The sequence below is a fragment of the Cetorhinus maximus genome, chromosome 16 (genome assembly GCF_964194155.1).
Source record: "Cetorhinus maximus chromosome 16, sCetMax3.hap1.1, whole genome shotgun sequence".
NCBI classification, from domain to species: Eukaryota; Metazoa; Chordata; class Chondrichthyes; order Lamniformes; family Cetorhinidae; genus Cetorhinus; species Cetorhinus maximus.
Window position 1 is genome coordinate 1,680,030 of NC_135894.1, and position 22,956 is coordinate 1,702,985.

Below are 22,956 nucleotides of genomic sequence, written 5' to 3' on the forward strand. Positions count from 1 at the left end.
CAGCCATTCATTATTGAATTCTTCTATAAAGTAATAATTTGTATGCATCTGAGACAGCTCAGATGCCGCCTTATTAATATGCTTGGAGTCGGAACTTTCACTTATCTGTCTATCAGGTAATACAGAGACCTGAAGGTGACAACATGTGCTCCGCAGCTGTTCACCCCTCGGGCACAGGCAGGACAATAACTAAAGCCTCACTATACTGCAGAACATTCGAAATACTGAGCACTCAGTAAAATCTCCTTGCTAATACAGGCCTTGAAGCTCACAGCTCCCTGTAATGCCATGATCTCTTTTTGAGCCAGCCTCCCGCATGGTGCACCTTTACAGTGCGGGTTAGGAGAAGGCCCGCTTCCGAGCAGACGGCATAGCTTGGAGCCTAATCGAGGAAACTGCCACCAAACTGCCAGCTGAAGGTGTCTGTAACTGAATTGGGTTTCTGGCAGCCACAAAGCGCAATAAACTTGAGCATTCGAGTGGTGGCTCGCGCTCTCCAGGATGCATTAAGGGGCCTTCTGTCCGAGCAAATATATTTTATTAGAACTCCAAAACTAACCCAAGCTTGTCTCCTTTTTGTTCTGCAGGAGGAGTAAATGAAGAGTATGGAAATGTTTTGAATTGACTCAACGTCTCTTGGCTTTCAGAGTGCGAAGATGGTGCATGAGAAAGCGACGGATGTGCCTGTTTCCCAGAGGGATGAGGAGCGCGCTCAGGAATAAAGGACCTTCACAACCCGCTGTAGAGGCAACGAGCCTTCCCTACCCGGTATCTAGCTAGTCTATATTTCACTAAATTACTGAGAGCCTGTTTTGCTGAAGACGGGACTTGCCCAGCGAACTGACAAGAGACATCTGCCACCTGCTGCAGGATTGACAAAACGGGGGCCTGGATGGCATCCTGTTCCTGTGACCAGGGAATTGACCGTGTCACTCAATTATTATATCAGACTCTCCTTTCAGGTCTTCACAGGTGGCTTCAGAGGTTTTTCGCTAGACTCCGCTGAGTTCACGGAAACCATTGCCACAAGCAAAAACATAGATAACCATTTCACCCGGGAGCAGGAATTCCAGGATACAAGAGCACTGGGATTTGTGCAGATCTCAGTTTTCCCACAGTTGCAGGGTGCGATGGACTATATTCACCTGGCACTCAGATCTCTGTTTAAACACTCGGTCAACGACGTCAAAAGCAACGGATACCATTCACTGAATGCTCAGCAGTTATGTGTCCAGCCCAAACGCATCTAGTAGGTAGGGACATGTTTCCTGGGACTGTCCGCGATGCCTGCATTCTCAGACATGCACTTGCATTCTCCGTCGGACAGTTTCCTGACGTCTTCCATGACACACCGTGGTTGCAGTGATTGCCCCTAAGGAACAAGTGCTACCCACACAGTACATGACTATCGACACACGTGCAGTTGGCTCAGACTGCCCCCCAGGAAAGCTATAATAAAACTAATGTTTCAACTAGCCACTTGGCGGAGGAAACCATCAAGATGATCTAGATTGTGGTCCCGGTGCCTGACATGGTCTGGTGGCGCACTGCAAAGCAGGCCCCAGAGTGTATCACGCATTGTCGTCGCCTGCTGCACCCTTTACAAACTGCCGTTGCTGCGGGCGGGAGGAGATGGCTTAGTAGGAGCTGAATGTCTCCTCTGATGAGGAGGATGGAAACCGGATGAGGGTTAAGATGACCTGTAACAAAACGACGAAGGCAATGAATCCATCGCACAGGCCAGGCTAGGATGGCGCACTTGGGAGGCACTTATATTTGCAGTATTTGCGGAGGATGATGGATAGGAGCAGTAAGGAGAGACCAGGGACTCTCCTATTGCTACTGTGAAGAATGGTTTCCAATCTGGCTTATGATAGCACACCTACCCTCTGTGATAATGTTCCTCTCATAGAAGCGCAGGGAGTCTCTGATAACCGTTCGATTCCAGGCAGCAATGATGGCATTAAGTGTGTACACTGCATATAAATCACAATACCTCTGTGATTGACTTACTGCTGTCTTGCCATTTGAAGCTCGCTTGTGTTCAGTGATCAGGGTCATTTCATGGAGGTGCAGCTGTGAAACTTAAAATACATCTGTTCGTTATCCAGCCTTCCTCACCTGACCCCTTCAGCAACACAGCGTAAACGGACAAAGGTACGGACGAGATGGGGCCAAGCCGCACTATAAGTAGGCTGAGTGGACACAGAGAGGCTGACAGAAACTTTTGACATCTGACAACGATATTTTGGCAGCAATGGCCATCACCATAGAGGTACAGGCATCAGGAATAAATCCATTTAGTGCGAAGCTGTTCCATAACTTTGGTTTGAAACACAGGGAAGAGGCCCGGGACTGTCAAACTTGCCCTTACATTGTGTAGATCAAAGGATATGCACCTGAATGAAATGAACGCTGCTCATTAGATAAGGAATATATCGGCAGGGAGGAAAATTGTTTACATTGTTTAATGCATTGATTCTAGGAAGATTGTTTACATTGTTTAATGCAAATGTGGTTAACACACGTACTACCACATCTTCTTAACCTTACTAAACCTGCCACTAAATCTTGTTTTTTTTTTCCCGGATATCCATATAGAAGCCGGACATAACATCCAGACTCATCACCCCTGTATGTGGTGGCCTTTGGCGGCGTCCTCTGGAGCGCCAAGACTTGGATGGCCCTGGACTGCATTCAGGGACCTGATGTGTAGAAGTGGCACTCTCTTCGGTATGTGGACCTGGAATTTCTGAGGTCAGATGAAGAATGGATTCATATGAGATGAGAGTTTGTGCCCTTCACATCAAGGAAGTAAATGACTGTGCATTGTATCAAGGAGCCTCAGCACAACCGGAGTTAATGGGAATCAGGAGGAAAACTCTCCGTTATTTGCAGTCATGCATAGCACGAGGGAGGATGGTTGTGGTTGTTGGAGGTCAGTCATCTCAGCAGGAGTTCCTCAGGGTAGTGTACTCAAACAACTAACTTCAGCTGCTTCATCAATGGACTTCCCTCCAACATAATGTCAGAGTAATGGAAGCATTCTTATGATTTCACGATGTCCAGCACCATTTGCAACTCAACAGAAAAAGAATGCAGCAACATCTGGTCTATATGGAGGTTTAGTGTGACAAGTGACAAATAATATTTGGGCCACACAAGTGTCAGGAACTGACCATATTTAACAAGAAAGGATCCAACCAACGCCCCTTGGTGTTAGATGGCATTACCACCATTTAATGCCGCAATATCAACGTCCTGATGTTACCATTGACCAGAAACTGAATTCGGATTGCTATGTTAATACTATGGCAACTGGAGCTCGTATGAGGCTAGAAATTATCTGATGAGTAACCCACTTCCTGACTCCCGAAATCCTATCCAGCAACTGTAAAGCACAAGTCAGCAGTGTTGTGGAAGACTACGCACAGGCCTGGATGAGCGCAGCTCCCAGCAATCTCAAGAAGTTAGACACTATCCCGGACAAAGCTACACTGGAAGAGCCTTCACAATCATTCACTCACACCATTGCTGAAGGACAGTGTCAGAAGGCTGCACCATCGGCATGGTGAAATGCAACAACTGACGAGGCTCCTCAGGCAGCACCTTCCAAATCCACGGCCAATACCACATGGAAGGAAAAGGGCAGCAGGTATAAAATCCCCACCATGACACTGAACATCCTGAATTGGAAATATAAGGGCTCTTCCTTCATTGATACGAGTACAAACTCCTGGAACTACTTCTCTAACAGCACTGATGATGTGCCTACATTACACCGTCTGCAGCAGTTCAAGTAGGCAGCTCACCTCGACTTTCTCAAGGATAAATAAGGATGGAAATGAATGCCGGCCCAGCCAGTGAAGCCCACATCCTGTGATTCAACAATAAGAAAAAATGATGGGCTGGAAACTACCGGGGTCTCATGGGTTGTTGCCCCAGTGGGATAAAAGTGCTGATCCTCCACCCTATGGATGCGTCAGGGCCTCTGGAAGATTTATTTGGGATGCCTTTCTGCTGGAGCGAGATCGAAATGCCACGCCCCCATCCATAATGCACACTGCTGGAGACTAACAAGGGCATCATGAATGCAGATCAGCCCTTGCAGTAGTACAGGAACGATGGCTTGGACGGTGGTTTCCTCGTTAGACGACATTGCACCTTCATTGACCTCTCCGCGTTGGCATACCAGCCTGATAACTTTAGCCTGAAAGGCGTACAGACTCCTCCATCCTCCATGCCATCTGAGGATTACAGTGGACATAAATCCCTGATGTTTTCGAACTTTCCTTTGGAGCTCCATCCACTGAGGTTCGACTGAGTACAGAGGGCCATCCTCTAACATTTACTCAGAAGAGGTCTGGCCTCCAGAAGTTCCCATGAGTGCCAGTGAGCTGGGGAGATCTTGTCCCCGCCTGCTTTGGATCAAACAATGTGATATGCTCCCCGGATTGCGCCCCAAAGGCTATCCTAGACCTCCTTCTCTGCGAGTTGTCTGCATTTGCTGAGGGGAAGTAACTGGAGAGCGCTACGAATAGCCATCTATGAGGGTCACTTCAAATGCTACTCCACATGATTCTTCGGTGCTTGATTGGAGTCTCTGCTTCATGGACTCCATCGTTTTTTTTTTCCCAGATGTGCCTGCGGAAGCAAGGAGAGGTAATTAGAAATTTGAATTGGCCTGAGAAACAGGCACATCACTCACAGCATGGTTGTTTGATGGATTTTGCACTACCTGTTCGTCACTTGGTAGTGCAGGGCAAAACCTACCTTCAGCAAAGGATTTGTTCAGTTTCTCGCCAGCCATCAGGTTGGCTCCGTTTTCAAAGTCCTTGAAGGCCTTAACTTCAGACATTCCTCCTAAAATCTGTAACCTTTCCCTCTTGTGGTTTGCCATTTGTCCTGCTTGAATCCATAGGGAGAAATTGTAAACTGGACGCATGGCAGGTCTGATGGTAAGTGTGCTTGGCATCTATGGGTGTTGACTGGTTCTATGGACGGGATATGGATAATGACGGTGTGTGTGAGAAAGAGAATAGTGATGTACCTTGAGCTGACAGGGATTTTGCTCACTGTGAATGTGAGATGACATTACGTGCGTGAGTTGAGAGTAACGTTCCTGGCGGAACGAAGGATATCATTGTGGGTTGCTGTCCTCTTTTTGCGGGCTTTGGTGCGGACCACCGCATCCAAAGTCTCTCAATTCAAATTGGTGATGGTTCTCTTCATCCCACAGCCAGGAAGGGGATAGATGAACCATGGCATGCATCAACTGTTTCCAAAAGGAAATCTAGGGATGCTAAACGAAATCAGGGAGATGCAGCCTCGTACATTTTGTGGCCAAGTCTTCTGAGCAGCAGTCCAGGGCTGGAAGCACAAAGGATTTTACGTGTGGCAGTACTTTAAATATGGTATGCAGCATCATTAAGCAGCGAGGTGACAGCAAAGCAGGCTAATGACTGGCTGCCCTCCAAGGAAAGAGTGTTTTGCAAGAATGCATAATTAAAGAGGCGAGAATAGGTCAATAGGGAGTGAAAAGGTGCCATTGCAGTCGTAGGGTAAAACGTCATTTTTCTTTCCAACAGCATTACATCTTAGATTCCACCCAGGGAGTTCATATAATGTTTTGTCAATAGTTTCTTCGAACTGCAGATTCTGGAACCAATCCGAGTGCAGACTTCTCGAGGCCTAGTATGGGGCAACAAGATAGGATTAACCGATAACCTCAGAGTGAAGCCATACTTAGGTAGCAACGATCAATAAATATTATGGATTGTATTTGCATTTTGAGGAAGAAACGAATGCTTCCAAGGCTAGTATTTTAAATTGAAATAATGGATACTATGAATGGCATGAAAACAGAGCTAGCGAAAGTAAACTGACAAGGGAGATTAAGGGATAGGTCATTAGAAGTTCAGTGAAGGCGCTTAAACGGATATTTCCGAATTCAAATAATATATATAATCCAAATACAAATGTGAATTCCAAGACGAGTGCCCAGCATCCGGGCATAACGGAAAAAGTGAGAGACAGCATCAAACTTAAAGAAAAAAAAAACGTCAAATTGCAGAAAGACATGTAGTAGGTCAGAAGTTTGATAAGTATATAAAAAACAACAAAAAATGACACACATTAATAATGGGGGGAATTACGTTACGAGAGAATGATAGCTGGAAATATAAAGGCAGATTGCAAATATATATCCAGACATTTAATTAGGAAAAGTGTTAACAAAATGAGCCTTGATCGGATTACAAAGTGCGTCTGGATAATTGATAATGGAAAGCGGGGAAACTACTGTTGAATTAAGCTTTGCTCTGCACCGAGGTTCAATATTGAGAATATATGCGTCATCCTAGAATTAACTTTAACTTAGGAACAGGGAAGGAGCGAGGAACTAGGGGTAATTATAGTCACCAGGGGAATGCTATTGAGCAAATCGTTGGAGCTGCGGGCTTGCAAACCCCAGGTCCAGATGGTTTCCACCCTATGATCATGATATAAGTGGTTAGCGTGATCCGTTAGGCAGCTGATTTAAATCTCCAAAATTCGCCAGATTCGGTAATTTCCCATTACATTGGAAAATAGCCGATGCAACTCTTTTAATGATTAAGGGTGAATCAACATGGATTTGTAAATTGGAAAACATGTTTAACCAAATTATTTGAGTTATTTGATGCAGCCACATGAGAATAAAGGGGAATCAATGGATGTGCAATACTCATTTTTAAGATGGCATTTCATACGGTGCCTGTTCAAACAGTATTGTGGAAAATAAAAGCTCAAAGTGTAGGGGTTCATATAGTGGCATGGATAAAAGATTGGCTAGCTAGCTGGTGGAAGAGTGTTGGCATAATTGGGTCTTTTCTATATGGCAGGGTGCGATGAGTGTTCTGCCACAGTCTCCTTTATCAAACCTGTTGCCTTTGCACTCATACATAGTGTTTGCAAATAATCTCACTTTGAATGAGCTCAGAAAACCGTTCTCATATGCCCTACTGGAGATGTTCTGCAAAGGTCGCAATTGAGTGTAGGGTTTTCTTGTTAGGGGCGAGGTTGGAATTGTTCTCTGATGGAGAAGTCTCTGCGATTCATTCCCTCTCAATGTTGATGCTGCACCCGACACCCTGGAGCTGGTGCGCACTGGCCTCTTTTGGTGGTCGTTTAAGTTGGAGAGCGCTGTTCTCTTTGTTCTATCCAATGGTCTAGAGCTCGTGTCCCTCCTCCTTCGGCTCCCTAGAGTATTGCCGAAACTTCTGTAGATTCCACACTTAACCTTTTTGGCCGTCTACAGAGGCTGCCACTCCCCAGGTTTATCGCCTGCTGGTACCTCTTCTATTGATTCGTTCTACTGATCTGTGGGAGGTTAAGTGGGTGGTGCAATTGTTTGGCCGTCTGCTGACCCAATGTTTCCCTTCCTCTTGTATTTCTCTGTCTCCTCCGCCCCCCCCACCCCACCCCACACCCCCCCCCCCCCCCCCCCCCCCCCCCCCCCCCCCCCCCCACTCTCCACCGTTTTTCAATTGCGCTCACGGGAGGCCTTGTTGCTGGAGGCTGGAGGTTTGCAAACCTCCTGGGCGGTCGTGACACAGCTTCTGCCCTGTTTGTTCACCGTTATTTTCGGCCGTCTGTGTGTAAGTGAGGTAACGTTTGAGCCAGGCCTTGTTGAAGTGACATGCGATACCATACAGTTAGCAGCACTTATTCTGTCTGCATTCCTTTATTCAGTCCTAATTCTGTTTGCAATTCTCGCAGAGGAAGTAATGCAGTTGCCGCATTTTTGACAAATGTTGAGCTGACCGGTGCACATTAGGCAGCTGCGGCTCCCGCAGATAGGGATGCTGGAAGGAGGTAATTGATATTTCCTTCCCATCCACCTTGGCAGTCATCTTGAAGAGCCGTTTGCTGGTCCAAATCCCGAAGAGTACATGACCTTGCTGCAGCTCCCAAATTTGTCGACGGACCTAGCGAAGAAGTTGAGCACATCAGCGATGGGACATGGTTATTGTGGAAGTGCACAATCACTCACATTTCCCCGCTGTGATGGCAGAGAAAAATGTGGCTTCAAATTGAGGATTGTCATCTGTGCGTGGTCTCTGTTCGCCTTGAGCATATTCAGGAACATGACTCAGGCAACGACATTCTGGAACGTCAGTTCGAAATACCCAGCGATGTGCAAGATCAGTACAATGTATTTCTCCTCAGCTTCAAATGCACAAAAATAGAGAACGCTTACCAAAATCAATACAGTTGCACCTACTTCGCTGCCCATCACTGCAAACCTCACTGTGGTAGACATCCTTTGTTTTGTGGCTCGACTGGTTGCAGCCATCACCTTTGTAAGTTCCGGGTGTTAGGCACTGAAGACTGCACATGCAGAAACAATTGATAAGAACAGACACTAACGTTGATCTTGGCTGACACCACGTCCGATAAATAGGGTGGACAATATCGAGGTATCTGAGGAGCATAACCATGTACAGTATAATAATATCATTGCGCATGCAGCCAATCTCCGGAAACATATAGTAAGATCCCTCCTGGCGGGTTGTCACGCCCGATCGGGTAACACAGTGTGTCCCTAAAGGATGGAAAGGCCGGGTCAGTTGACCTGAGGGTATAATATCGCAGAAGGAAATTGCACCATCAAGATAGAGAAGACCATGTTTAAGCTTACCATTCTAGCTTATTTAGGAGACGGAGTGTATTGTGTTACCATGAGTAAATGTTGTCAATATGGGTTCAATTTGAAATGCCCAGTAACCACACGTGCATTCTGTTTGACTCCTGGGAGAGCCACATCATTTGGGTCTGACGGAATTGAATAATTGACCATTACAGAGCTTTCCAATTCAGATATTTGACACGACTAGAGATGTAAAATTGAAGTTCACTCTTAGGATCGAATCAACTCTCACGCGTTAGTTATTCTGCATTTCATTATTTTCATATATCTGTTGTATGATTTATGTCGCCGACATAGCGAGCTGGAGCAATGGGCTAAGAGCACACTGCCGATGAAGAATAGTTGACGTTAGTGTATTTAATTTCTCAGAAATCTAAACTAAACACATAATGAGTGGATGCTGTGGGGCAGCGTACCATTTAAATTGTACATTATTAATTGATTTTAATAATGGAACTGTGTTTTTACTTCAATAATATTTATGAATGTAAACTGACTGTGGTAGAGGGCTGTGGGTAACGTTTGTCTGATGCTGATGATGGAGCTGTGGAGGAGTGATCTTTCCTGAGGACATCCATGAGGATCACGCTGAACATTTAAAGGTAAATAGAATTTTAACTAACAGACGCACGCACGCACACATACACACACATCGAAAATGTAACACATCAACAGACAGTAGAGGGCAGATCAACGATGTATGTTTTGCCACAGACACTTCGTCCACAGAATTTGAATGGGACAGAAACCATTCGGTAATATGTGAATTTCCCTCTTTCAGCCCCAATGCACTGTGATTGCACCCATTAATATGATGCATCTGAAGGCAATGGTTAGGGCAGGAAGAGAGGAAGAGGAACAGAAATAAAGAGACATTGGGTGTGTAAAACGAGGGAGATGGACAGGGTAAAAGAGTATCGCTGACAGAGAAAGAAAGAGAGAGAAAGAGAGAGAGACAGAGAGAGCAGCAAGCATGCAGCTTTAGACATGCTTAGGGCAGTGTATGCCCATGTAGTTTAGGAAATAGACGGTAAGGTTGTGGTTAATAATTTAATTGGCCTTCCGTGATTAAGGTATCAGCTTAGGTAACAAGTGCCAGGTTCAGAAAGGTGAATAAAGAAAAAGCCCTTTTGGTCATTGTTATTGCAGTTGGTAGAGTGACATGGGCAGCAATTGCGACGTTGTGCAGGGAGATGTCTTGAAGGAACTAACACCTGATTCGGGTAGCAGCACGAGCGATTCCTCAGCAACCTGTGTCATTGAAAGAATATACTGTTTTTTAGAGATTTATCGAAGTGTTTCACATTTAGTGAAACTGTTTCCACAAATTTATGTGCCATCGAGAATGGAGATCGGAACGTTTAAACAAGAGTGAAGGGGATCTCACAGCTGTACAATGGACAGCACATACGGCATTTTGAATTTCGCTTTAGGATGGTGTGGATATAAATGTTATATGTGAAGTTGCAGTCGCCATTTTAATTGTGTCTATCTCTCTGTAAAATGTCCCTACGCTAAAGAGTGAGGCAGGATGAGAGAGACCAACGGCGAAAAGGGAAGGGCGAGAGAAAAGGAGTGAGAGAGAGAGAGAGCGAGAGAGAGAGGCAGTGTGAAATAAAGAGAGATAAAAAAGGGTAATGCACACGCAAAGTAAAAGCGAAAGTAAGTCAAAACAGACGGGGGGAGAGAGAGAGAGAGACGACGGGAGCGAAATGGAAGTAAATAAAAGTGAGCAGGAAGGAGAAAGCGAGAGTGAGGGAAAGAGTGAAAAAATGGATAAAGGCAGACAGAAAGGCAGAGAGAGAGAGAGAAAGTCAGAGATTGACAGAAAAAAAAATATGGAAATGGCGAGAGAAAGCGAGAGAGATTGACAAAGAAAGAGATAGAGACATGGAAATAGAGCGAAGAGAGAGATGGTGAGAAAGAGGGAGAATGGAAAAAATTACACAATCAGAGACAAATAAAACTGAATTTTGGAAGGACAGTACTTTCTTATAATAACATGTTTTGGGTGTAAAAAGTAAACTTTATTAACAGGGAAGAGTTGAGGTGCTAGATACTTGAATCGTGACAAGAGGAATGAAGCCCAGCCTGCCGAACAGCTCGTGCTAAGGATTTATTGGTCAGAGGCTTCACAATGTCAGGTGACGCATGAGTGTCAGCAGCAGAGGCTATACTTTTCAGTCAACTTCAGAAATTGCGGTCAATGTTGGGCTGCTGCAGTGCACAAATATTTTTCAACATTCAGTAGTTAGTGTTATAGATTTGCGGAATAAATGCAATGCCGAAGGGGCCGTTGAATGCATTTTGCTGTGGTTCAGATTGTCTGTTTTCCTGTGTATCTCTGTCTGTCTCTCCATCTACTGATAAGGGAGAGAGAAAGGCGATGGCGATGGAGGTAACAGAGCGAGAAGCAGAAAGCGAGGAGGGTGAGGGAAAAAGAGGGATCGGGAGAGAAATACGAGTGAAGTGTGGAAATAAGTGATGTATGGTTAAAGGGATGAATGTGAGGGGCAAAGAGTACGTAAGAAAAATAAGAGAGTGTGAGGGTGGAAAAGAGAGAAAGGTACAGGGAAATACACTGGGGGTTGGTCATTGGTTAGAAATAGGATTTTGTGATCTCCCGTGTGTAGTCACTGCCCAGCAGCAGTTACACCTTTCAAAAAGGGCTATTTGCAAAGGAAAGGTGTCCCAAAGTGTTCAGTTTCTTCCTTCCATTTTAAAGAGTGAAGTTAGCCCTTCTTCGGTCAGAGGGCGTTCTGGGGAGCAGATTGTGCTTGGAGTAACCCGAAGCTCGGAACACACACACAGTGGGGATGGGGAGAGATTTTCGCAGGCTTAAGCAGAAGAATGGGCAGACTTCACGTGTCAAACATTAATAGGAACTAACTGCCGCTTGCGGGATCCTGCTGCGCTCACATTTCCCGTTTCTCTGTGCCTCCTGATTTCCCTCTATCTCTGATTCACTCTCTCTCTACTCAGACATCACCCCCCCCCCCCCCCCCCCGCCCCAACCCCTCACACCCGCCCCCCCTCCCCCCCACCCAATTCTTAATGCTACTACAAATATAAAAAACAAACACCAAGATGATTTGACAATATTTTAATTGAGGTTTCCATGGGAGTTGTTGGGATCTTGTTTGGAAGGAAATGGTCCCGTTTGCAAGTTTTCCTTTCAGGCCCTGTTTGTGAGCGTTTGGGGTGAACGGTGGACAGAAACGATTTTTCAGGGTGACTGGTCCCCTTTCTTGTTCTTCATGGTTTCGTGCAGGTCTATGACTGAGGCTCAACAAGTCACAATGGTTAAAACTGCAGCTTCTATTTCTGTATTACGTTTTGGAAAAGATTTAAAACTTTCAAACGACGTTGCTGGGACAGCTATATTAGGAGATTAACACATTGCTGCTTGTGGGACCTTGATGTTTGCACAACCTGCCTGAAACATTCCCTGCTGAAAGAGGAGATTGAGGGAGAACAGGACGAAAGAGAAGAAAAAAGAGGGGGCAGCGAGGTGATAGTGGAGAAGGGGCTGAGGAACATCTATCGTGAGGTCTCCTTGTGGGTACTCACCGCTCGGCTCCCAGGCTTAGAGGATAAAGGCATTGCCCACATTCTTCCAGATATGTGGATCAGTCACGAAAATAAAGCTTGGACATTCAGTGGGTGAATACTGGGCTCTTGCTGCGATTCTGTGTTTAAATGATATTTACATCTCCCCCCGCCCCCCCCACGCCGCCCCCCCCCACCCCCCCCCCCCCCCCCCCCCCCCCCCCCCCACCCCCCCAACCCCATGCAGCCCGCACCCCCGCACCCTCCTGTCATTTCATCAATTCTGACCTAAAAACTCTTTTATCTGGAAGTTCTCACGTTGTGGATTGTGGGGGATGTCTGTGCGCAATCACACAGTTAATCACCTAAATTACGTCCGTGACCACAGTTTATATAAATAATTCCTTGTGTAAAAAATAGTCTGGAGGGCTCGAATATAGAGTTGATAACGTGAAGTTTTTTTCAATCCCCGAAAATTTCAGACGTTTTTTTACAGTGTGAGGGATTGAGGATTTACTTAAATTTCAAGTTAAATTATTCCAATCCTTTACACCTTTCTGCACCTCCATCCAATGGCTTCTTAGAGGGAGACGGGGAGAGGCTTGGGGAGAAAGCAAGAGGGAGAGAGAACAAGGGAGAGAGAAGAGAATGAGAAAATGAACGGTAGACAGAGAGAGCAGAAATACATTGAAATAGAGGGAGAGAGGAAGATACAAAAAATGGAACGCTTGAGGGAAGGCATCTCTGAAACATAGAGCACGAGAGAGGGAGCAGAAAGGAAAGAGCAGGAAAGTGCGAGAGAGTGATACACAAAGTTAAATGATCACTTGAGAAAGCATAGAGGGAGAATTAGAGAGGGAGACAGAGAGGTTGAAGACACAGTGAGAGGGACCTAACGAGATAATTAAAATGAAAGTGAGCTGGAGACATGAGAGCAAAGGGAGAGAGGAGTTATTGATGGAAACAGTGAGAGAGGGAAGAACAGAGGGAGGAACTAGTGAATGAGAGGGGCTGTATTGACGCATTGTACCTGTTGGGGTGTTGTGGGAAAAAGGAAACACGCTTTCTAATGCACCAAAACCCTTGGTGCTAATGCCTGTGGGATCTTGCTGTGTAGAGTTGTCAGAGGGCACAGATTAAAGGTGATAGGTAACAAGATTAGCGATGATATGAAGGAAAACGTTTTTCACCCAGAGGGTGGTAGGTATCCGAAATTCGTTGTCCGGTCTGGTGGCGGACGCAGAAGCGCTCAACCAATTGAAAGCTGTCTGGATCAGTAACGGTAGTTCAGTAACATGCAAAGAATAAGAACAGGTGCTGGATCGTCGAATTAGAAATTGCAGCTATGGATAATCAGCATTTGCAGACATGATGAACTGAACGTTCTATTTTTGTGCCATCATTTTCTATGGGTCCATTAAATTGGAAAAATATCATTACTGGAATGGGTGGGTATGGAGTGCTTGGCGGGGGGAGGTGCTGGAAACGGGATAGGGACAATCGTGGGCTGAGTGGATATATGAATGGTGAGGATTGGATGGGTGATGGATAGTCCTGATTCGTTCTATATGTTGGGATCTGGTGGTGTTAGGGTTGTGAATGGCAGATGGATAGCCCTCGGCTATGTTGGCATTGGGAGCATTCCGGGAATGTGAAAAGGAGAGGGACAGTCTTGGGGTGAGTGGGCATGAGGAGGGCTGTTTGGGTGTGAATCAGACAGAGACAGTTCGGAGGGTGGTTGTGTTTCTTCAATGTTCGACCATTGACTAATGTACATGATGTAGGGGCAGCCCTGCCACCTCGATTGCAGAGCTTTTAGGAGGGTGCTTCTTTCAGTCCACACATTGATGGGTATTCATGATGGACAGTCAACCCAGGCGGTGGAACCTCGGTGTGATTGAATAGTTCAAATCATTGACTAAATTTAAGAAATGGTGCAACGGGATATTTCAGCACATTCTTCAACTGCTGTCTGAATACTGTCTGTGTCACAGCGTTAATTGCAGTGTTAGTGCAGCAGCTCAGGAGCTGCAGCATGAAGCCCAATTGCATAACAAACATTTCTAACCATCGAGAAACAAACTCAACATCCCACATCCTGCACCAGCGAGACTAAACCATAAACGTTGACCATTACAGAATTAAATTGGCCAAGATCACAAATAGTAAAATTATGGATTTCCATCGACACTCCATTGCTGGCACTCTGGGCCTGTTCACACTGTTGTGTGCTCGGAGTCCCCTTCGGACTCTGCTGCTCACTATAATGTATCTGGCGGTCAGAGCATTGAGCAGCAGAATCAGGACAAATGGTAGGCCCGGGGTTAGAATATGGTGCAGGATCTCCATTGTTGTCCAGAACGGAGAGTCTCGAACATTGCCTGTGACATCACAAAACCAAGGGGTGTTCCTGAGAAAATACAAACCTGTGAACATAAAATACCAGAAAATGTTATTTACACAGCTCAACAAAGTCACTGTTCCCAGAACCACAGCCGCCGTTTTCTCGCTGCAATATTTACTTTTCAGCATCGGGCAACAAATGGCCTCAAATCGATCAAAGGTGCAAGTTACGGTGAACCAGACAGAACAGTCAGTGGCTGCAGAAAACAGGACGGCTTGGATATTACACATTGGGATGTAATACAGGAATAAAAACTGTTCGCCAATAAGAATTGGAATATGTCTCAATATCAGGTCCAGGATAACGACCAGTAGATCCGCCACTGCCATGGCCATCACGTAACAAGTTATACATTTGGTCGGACCGCAATTTTGCACTTTAGCATAGTAGTTTTGGTTAAGTTGACTGGAAGTCATGGAAATAAGCAATACAATTATTTATCAGGCTGAGGAAGATAATACCAGTTCGATTGAGGAATTGCTGATGTTTTCAAAAGTGCGACTGCATTTAGTGATGTCTTGAACTAAATGTACATGAAATAATCCAAGATTTTTTCATATTGGAAAGTAGCAGAGATTAAATAGCAAACAATGCCTGTGAGGAAGGACGGGTGTGAAGAGTGACGGGGAAGTCAGACATAATACGGGGGCACAATCGTGACTTGGAGTCGAAGGCATAACTGGAGGACTCAGGGGTGCTGCAGGATCAGGCATGACTATTGGGTTGCCGAGTCTGACTGGGTCAAAGCAGATGTTTTTGCAGACGGTGCAATTATTTGGAAATAATTCTCATTTTTAGCTCTTCTCTACTGACTTACACAAATGCATATACGCAAAACATGATTTAACTCCTCCAATGCATGTAGTTTTTAAAAACAGTCACAAAACAAACTTTCTTGCAGTTTTTAAAATCAATTGAAAGGACAAAATGGTATTTTTTTACGAAACCAGAGGTGCAATTCAAAACCAATACTTCCTCCATTGACACACAGACACACACTTAACAATGGTGATGGTGGTTCTGATATTTTTTCAGGAAAAAAAAGAGAAGATTCAATTTCAGGGGGAGGGCAGGTGTAATAGAGATTATGGCTGGTTCTTAGCATGGCGACACCAAAATCAGCGCACATGTCTGTTGTCGCGAATCAGTTATCTACCAGAGATACAAATTACCAGCGTGAAAATCAAGCTAAGGGCTGGTCATTCGAGTGACGAAGTTTCTTGTTAGTTGATGGGAAATGCATCCCCTCAGTTGCCGGATAACTCAGACCAAATGTACATTCACCTGCGCGTTCATTACCTAATGTTGGTCGGCAGCTTTGTCGTTACTTTAGCACCACATTCAAGCAGTCGCCACTGCAGGAGCATTTGAGGAATTCATTCACCGGATGTGGCCATCGCTGTCTATGTCAACATTTATTATTCGTATAATCTTGCCCTTGAGAAGATCGTCATGAGCTGCCCTGTTAAATTGCTGCAGTCCATGTACCACATTGCTTTTAGGGAGGGAGTTCCAGTTTTTTTTTACCAATTGATGTTGAAGGAATGGAGACATATTTCCCTGCCAGAATGGTGATTGGCTTGGAAGGGATCTTCCTGGTGGTGGTTTTCCTATGTTGCCCGTTGCCATGCACTTCGATATTGCAGAGGTCGGGTAGTGCAAGGTGCTATCTATGGCAGCGTTTGATTGTGTGTGCAGCGACAGTAAAGCTGGTTGGGTTTTCAAGATTCTTGAGCTTTGTTGGAGCATTTTTTCATCCAGCCAAGTGGAGAACATTCCATCACACTTCTGTTATGGCACTTTTATATGGTGGACAGACTTGGTGAAGACAGAAGAAAAGTTCCTCACCGCAACACTCAAAGCCTCTGACCTGCTTGATTAGTTTCACTTTTTATATATCTAGTCGATTTCAATTTCTGGTCAATGGAAAACCAAGGATGTCGATAGTGGGGCTTTCAATAAATGTAATCCGTTTGAAATTCTACGAGTGATATTAAGGTTATCCCTTGTTGGAGATGGTCATTGCCTGGCGCTTGTGTTTTACTAATGCTACTTGTCAAACGAAAGCCAAAGCTTCAATATTATGCAGTTATTGTTGAATTTGATCATGGACTACCTCACTCTACCCTTGTACATGCTAAAAGCCTCAGATTTCCTTTTCTTCATAGCCTGAATATATCTGGTCATCCATAGTTCTCTTGGCTTGTTAACTCTTTCAATCACCCTAAAGGGAACATGTTGAACTGCATCCTCCGCATTTCCTTTTTGAACGCCTTGCTCTTCTGTGCATTTCAACACAAGTAGCTTTTCTCAGTCTTCTTTGGCCAGATCCTGCCTTATTTTAGTAAATCCATTCTCTTCCAATTGAAAACTTTTTTTTTTGCAACTTGTCTATTTCTTTGTCCGTATCAAGTTGTCAGATTCAGCAGCTGAAGCACGGAAGTGGTGCTGGTTCGAGAGGCGAGCGACAGGGACAATGGCGCTATGCTCTTAACGGTGATGCCTCTCAGGTGCACTTAAGACGCCATATGGGCATTTGGTTGTTAAATTTGCTAAATACACAAATATAGGGAGGAAAACAGTTTGTAAGGAAAAAAAAAATATGAATGCTACAAAAAGGTTGAGTGAGCAGGAAAACAACTGGATAGTGTGTTACAATGTGGAAAATTGTGAAATTTTCGGGGTTTTTTTAAGAATAAAGGAGGGGTACAGTATATAAATGGCGAGTGGTTGCGGAGCTCTGAGGTGCAGAGGGACATGGGTGTCCTTGTGCATGAATCGCAAAATGCTAGTGTGAGGGCACAACATGTAATTAGGAATGCCAATAGAACGTTATCATTTATTGAGAGGGAAATTAAATGGTAAAGTAAAGAGGCTATGCAATCGTTCAAGTGAGCACTTGCAAAGTCAATTTGTATTACTGTCTATCGTATTTGCCACCTTACTTGAGGACCTGGGTACATTTCAGAGAAGGTTTAGCAGACAAATATCCGGAATGGGCGGTTTGTCTTGTGAGTAAAGGTTTGATAGGATAGTCTTGTCACCGTTCGAGTTTGAAAGCCTAAGAGTCGACTTGATTGAGGCTCAATATATTCTAATGTGGCTTGAAAGGGTTGATATGGAGAGAATGTTTGATTTTGTGGGTCAATCTAGAACTGGGTGTCATTATATAACAAATAAGGGCTCGCCATTTTACAGCAGAGATGAGGTGTTTTTTCAATCTCTCAGAGAGTCTTGAGTCTCTGCAATTCTCGGCCTGAAAACAAGGAGGAAGCAGCATCTTTCAATATTTTACAGGCACAAATGAATAATTACGTGGTAAGTATTGGAGTGATAGGTTTTAAAGGGATGGCGAAATGTAAATGTACGCTATTTGTCATGTCTGCCATTATCTCATTAAATGGCTGAGCATGCTGAGGGTCCGAATGGCCAACTCCTTCTCCTTGTTCGCATATTCTTTTGGCATTGGTGATTAACTTTGTCGGAGTCTCTGGCACATCGAGGGATGAACGAGATTGGCGCTAAGGCAACACAGACGTGTAAATAGTCCAGTTTTGTTTGCAATATCCCGTGAGTAATTGGTCAAAGACTTTAATGAAAAGATTGTTGTTCTGTTTTTTATTAAAGGATGGTAGCCAACTGAAAGTTGTGATGGGATGTCTCAAATGAATGTAACGGTGGAGATTCGGGTTATCAATGTTGGGAAAGAAAAAATGCCCATTTGGGACCAGAGGCTTGTCAAGTTCTCTCCAGAAGCCTGTCCGGGTTGGAGGCGTACAGGAAATATTATCCTTGCTTCCTTCTCCTGGCCCTCCTCCTGAGGGGTCCTCCGGATTCCTCCTGACAATAACTGTACTCTTATGATGGTTATGATGTGAAGGGTGCAGAAAAACATCTTGAACTTGACCCGCAGCCCCTCCGTGAACTGAAAGGCTCACTCAGAGCGTTTTAGGAATCAGAAGCGTTGCTTCGTCACTCCGATGGTCCGCTCCACGAAGTTGCTGGAGGCTCCATTGCCCTCGTTATACATGTGTGAATTTCCCGTATTCATCTGGCGGTGGGCAGGTGAAGCATGGTGGATATTTACTATTTATAGACAAGGCAGGTTTCATTTCCGAGAAGACACCCTTTCCTTCTCCTTGGAGTTCCCAAGATGCTGGGAATGGCTGAAGATATTGAACCTGCTTCAGGAAAATGGAGATGCACCAGAATGATGCACTGCGCATTGTCAAACAACAACTTTACATTATGGCAGCGGCCCACCAACTTCTCAAGGGCAACTGGACATTGACGCCCGCTTCCGTCGACTTAGGTGCCCGGCAGGGCTCGTACTCCAACTGGAATCCTTGGTCCTGGAAGCCTCTCGTTCAGCTTCTCCATTTTGATGGAGGAATAGATGTATTATCCTGAACCGGCATTGATGGCCTCCATCACCTAGTGGATACATCTAAGAACAGCATGATGGGAGATGTTGGATATTTCACTCGTTCCTGCCTGGTAAATTCCGGATCCAAAGAGGTTTAATGATACTGTGACATTACCGGCCATAAAACCAAAGCCCTCAAGCTGCTGTGAGGCTCCAGGTATTGTTGGTGGAGGTGTCAACGCTTTGAAATTACTTCATTTTGAATCAGTGTCGCCTTATCCTCAGATTCTGGTTAATTGTAGTTTGGCAAAGTGCTCTTGGAAAACCCGGAGCGAATACGGCAGAGATCCCATCCTCATCCGTCTTTACAGAGCTTTCTCTCTCTCTGCAGTCTCTGCCCCATTTGTTGCTCATGTTACAGACCTACATGCACTGTAGTTACAGTCCCAAAAACTCGTTCATTGCTAGGTTACCGAATCCATAGTCTTCTCAGAATGGAAGCAACAGCTCACAACACAATATACAGAAAACGATCGGCAGCAACTCCACTTCCTTTCTCATCAGATAATCGAATAACTAAGGGAAGATGAACAATTTGTAGGATCATGGAAAAAGCGACTGGAGAATAAGTATAATTGGAACAGAAGGACATGAAGTGATTAAAACACAAGTATCAGAGTATTAAAATGCATCTGCTGACAGGGCAGGAACAAGTATAAATCTGTGACAACAGTGATAATGGGAGAATGAGATTTTGTTTCAGTTTGAATAGGGACAGAGAAATTTGTGTAAGCTGAATATTATGAAGGCTTGAACTACAAACTGCGAGGTCAGGATAAAATTGGAATAGTCGAGATCGGATATCCCAAAGGCACATATGAGGTTTTATTCAGTAGCTGTGCGGGGACCCAATTACTGATTGTTGATCTGATTGAGGTGGCAGTGGGCATGATTGAGGATGGTCAAAATACGGAGTCGAGAAATAGCTAAGCGTCATATTGAGCGTGAGGATATTGGAGAGCCTCAGATATCAGCCTTAGAGTGGAGAGTAGACGGTTGAAACTAAATTGAGTCAGTGACTGGAACTGTAAAGAACGGCTTCAATCTTTACATAATGTGAAAGACAGGAGCATTAACGTTGTTAAACATTTCTATGTAATAAATAACTGGACAGAGAGATTACCAAGGAAGCCAAAAATTGCAAGGGTGGGATAGTAACTTATCTGAAAAATTATAAGTGCATATTTGATCCGCCATGCTAAAGGTAGCCAATCTCGTGAAAGCCGGAAAAGAGAATTGGATAAACTCCTATCCATTGTTGTCACATTCCAATCTATGGTTTTCAGATCCTGATCCATTGTTGAACCATTCCAATCTATTTTTCTCAGATTCTGATCCATTTTTGGAACATTCCAATCTATTGTTCTCAGAGTCTGATCTCTCTTTCCCTTCTCTATGAAGTCGCTGACCTGTGTTATTATCGGAGGTCTTGGCCCGCTGATACAACGGAACACACATTGAAAGTAGCCCCTTATTTACAGAACAGACAAAACCTCCAGTGAAACAACTGGAATCCCTGGAGACTGACATGAGTTACAAACACTTAATGAACACGTTCAGTTAACCCCTTTCCTTTCAACACTTATTCCATAAAACATTAAAACATTTAGCCGACCTCGATGGGATGTATGGGTTCACTGAAGAACTTTTGTTTTTTCAAATAGCGGTGGCGAAGATGATAATCGTTCAATCCACATTGGATTTGCCAGCGATGTCAGAAAATTGGAGATTTCTTAATGTTCCACCTGGTTTCAAAATGGGATGAATATACCCTATTGCTACAGATCAGTCAGATTCATCGCAGTGAAACATAGGGTAAACTTATAAAATCTATAATCAGAGGAAATAATGTGTTTCCAAATTACTAGCAAGACAGATGTTTTAATTGGAAATCATGCCAGTTAAACGTGGTGGAAACATTTGATGATGTCATGGACAGCACTGATGAGAGAGTGATTTTGAAGTTATAGATATGGCTATTCAAAAAGTGTGTTTTCAAATGTAATTAAATGGAGTTGATATTAATATTGCCCCCATGGATTAAAGGGACAGTGACAGTGTGGATATAGTATTAGCTAAAACAGAGGAAATAGAGAGAAGTGGCGAAGGATTAATAATCAGATAGCCGAGGTTTATACAGTGAAAGTGCTCAATTGTCAATATTAGGGCCACAATTCTTTATGATGCAATTTAAAAAAATATATACATAAATAAGAATATTTCAAGAACTAGTTGCTCAGTTTTACAAAGAGGAGTTGCCCTATTTTAACGCAGCTGATAGAATTTATTTCCTCTCAGATGGTTGTGCAATTTTTTAACTCTGCCACAGAAGGTAGTGGAGGCGTGGTCACTGAATTAATTTTAGGTAGAGATTGGCAGATTCTTTTTAGCTAAGGGAATCAAAGTTTATAGGGTTAAATAGGGATGTAGAATTTCAAATACAAACAAATAATCCATGACCTAATTTAATATGGAAAGCGTAGAGGAGGCGAATGGTCTTATGCATTCCCATGGCATTTGTTCATAATAGCAGAAACAGAAAGTCGGGAATGTTAAGATTTAGGAAAATATTTCGAAGTTACAGCAGGATATGCACAGAATGGTGAACTGGAGAGAAACGGGGAATGGAAATTTAATTAAGGGAAGAGTGAAGGATATGTTTGGAAGGATACTGAGGAGAGGCAATATATAGTTAAATGTTACAATGTTAACCAGGGCGAAGGAACAGGGAGGATACACATGCACAAATATTGATAGCAGGAAGAGCAAGGAGCTAAGATTGTTAAAATACACAGAGGATGTTTGAGCTTATAAATAAAATCAGCACAGAAACAACTAGCTGTCTTAATATTTCATACGTCATGGGTCCTCCTCAGCTGAGGAATTGCTCCTAACTCTGTTCACAACATATAAGAAATTATATATCTTTCTTCATTCATGACATGTGGTCCTCACTGGCTAGAAAAGCATTTAATGTTCATCTCTAATTATCCTAGAGAAGTTGTTGGCAAGCTCCCCTCTTGAAACGCTGCAGTCCATGTGTTGTGTGTGCATTCGCCACATAGTGTCTAAGGGAGTTCCAGGATTTTAAGCCAGCCACAACGACGGAAGGGCGACATATTTCTACGTCAGGTTGATGATTGAAATGGATGGGAAATTCCAACTGCTTGTGATCCCATGTGCATGGATCCCTTATCCTTCTTGGCGAGAGTACAGCGGAGATTTACTGGAATTGTGTCAGTGATGAATGGTTTCCCTTCCGGTGGGAGGACTAGGGAAGCTGATATTGTGTTTCCTAAGTCAATCACGTAAAGTGGAATAGAGAAGACTTTTCCAAATTAACCTGGAATTTTGGGAGAGTAAGTATACACTTCTCCGACTGGAGCACGGACAATATCGTTTTGCTTTTCTATATTTCTGTTGCAATGTATATTTAAATCGGCAATGTCTGCAGTTTGAAAGGGACGACAAATGGAATAGCACAAGAAATATATACAATGTTTTGGTCCTGGAGGAGAGTGCGCCAAGAGAGTCAGGATAGTGCTAAAAATGTGTCCTGCCACAAGAGGGGTGCGTGACAACAGCATTTGATTGGGTCCTTTGCAGGTGACCAGTGGTCGTGTGTTATGAGTGCAGCATAAAGTCATGGCCTGCAAAAACAAAATATCTAAAATCTATTGTCCACATATATCTACAAACTGTTCTCGGATTGGGAAAGCACCTGTCAAAAGGAAAAGAATAAACCCGATATTAGAAACAGTGAAAAGCAACTTACAAATCTGGTGCTCATATTTTGTTAACCTTAACGAAGAATTGAATTCGGGCAATCTGGTGGTTTGTTCAAAACTTTCACACTTGCCGTGTCTCGGGGAACAGTTGGACTCGATA